The following is a 1,893-nucleotide window of genomic DNA, read 5'->3' as shown; positions in this document are numbered from 1 at the left end:
TATACCCTCTCTGAAGATCACTGTACCTGCTTTCATCCACCCTTTTCATTTAAATTGTCAAGATTCTACTTTGCCATTTAAAGTTAGAAAGGACTCATAGAAGACATTAATGAAAACTTCTAAAGGCCATCAGCCTGTCTGTGGGAATCCTAGGATTGATAGCCATGTCAAAGATGGTGTGACAACTCTTAGTGCTTCTGTTTAATCTGGAATTGCACTTATGTGTAACATACTGTCAGGATTATGTTTACGTTATTGTGATCGTTGGGTTTGTGCACATGGTTTAAAAAATTAAGTAGCTCTGCAAAACTTGTTATAAAAACAGCAGGCTTCTTCCCCCATTTCCTCCCCTCCAAAAACAACTATATTCAACTCTTATATATTTACCTTTGATATATAATACTATTTCATTTTTCTTTCTCTTGCATGTGGATTTCTAAGTGTCCCGAAGTCACTTATTGAATATACTCTTCTTTCCCCTTTGAGTTATCTTGGCATCTGGGTAAAACACAGTTAACCAAGAGTTTATTTCTGAGCTAGGTGGTGGTGTGTCTATAATTCCAGGATTGGGAGGCTTTGATACGTAAATCATTTTTGAACTAAATACTTAAATTGTTGTGTCTTGACTATTTGGTTTTAGGTATCTCACTATGGAAGCATTTTGTTCTTTTCACATAGACAGCCAAACCCACTCCACATAATCCATTCTTCCCATCTCTTATTTTCCCATTGTATGTATACCATATCTACAATATTTTGAGTACATAAATGCAATTAACAGATGAGCTAGCTAGAATACTATGATATTTTACATTTCTTTTACAACTTTTTGCTGTTCTTGGAATTAATCATTGCTCTTGATATTAGTACTAATTTAATAATACATTCTCTGCCCTTTTTCTAAGTATGTTTTCAATTCAGATACAGGAGAATTTAAATTTAAATTTATTTGCTGTCCTATTTTCCATTTTTGCTCTTTGTTTATATTGATATTCCATTTCTTCTTTCATTTTAAAATTTTTCCTATTTTCTAAATATTTCATTTGACCTAGCATATTTTTTATTGTTCCAATATATTTTCTAATATTATTGGAGATATTGATTAATTATAATTATTCTCTCTGCATGTGACAGAGAAAATTTATTGCCTTCTACATATCTTGGAAAAGTGTAAATGGTTAGGCAGCAGGTGGCAAGGACAAATTTTTTTATTTGTTTCATACGGGAATGCTGGTGGACATTTGTTAAAGGTAAAACAGTCACCTAGGATATCTTGGAAGTCAGACCACATGCTGCTGGCTAAACCTGCAGTGTTAGAGGAAATGGCTTTAAAAATTCATAATGATGGTCTATCTTTACTTTGTGCTGCTTTTAGTTACTGAGTTGTTTTACAGGAGAGACAGTGCAGTCCAAAGATAGCCAAAGGAAAGCATGTTAATGCTTGTGGTTTATATTCCAGTTTTACTGATGGGCCTATATCATGCAGAACTTGCAGGGTTATTTATTTATTTACTTTATAGTACTGGAGATTGAACCTAGAGTGTTCTATCACAAAGCTACATATACTGCCTTTTTTAATTTTTTATTTTTATTTTGAGATAAGATCTTGCTAAGTTGCTGGTCTCAAATTTGCAATTCTTCTGCCTCAGCCTTCAGAGAAGCTGGGATTACAGGTGTGTGCCACTGTACTTGGCTTACTTACATGTTTTTTTAAAAATATATTTTAAAAATACTGTTTAGTTGTCAATGGATCTTTATTTTTAATTTATTTATATATGGTGCTGAGAGTTGAACCCAGTGCCTCACACGTGCTAGGCAAGCACTCTACCATTGAGCCACACCCAGCCCTACTTACATGGTTTTAAAAACCAATAACAGTTAACATTCCAAAAG

This window comes from Ictidomys tridecemlineatus, chromosome X, assembly GCF_052094955.1.
Source record: "Ictidomys tridecemlineatus isolate mIctTri1 chromosome X, mIctTri1.hap1, whole genome shotgun sequence".
NCBI lineage: Eukaryota > Metazoa > Chordata > Mammalia > Rodentia > Sciuridae > Ictidomys > Ictidomys tridecemlineatus.
The sequence above is the reverse complement of the archived record's forward strand: the minus strand, read 5'-3'. Positions refer to the sequence as shown.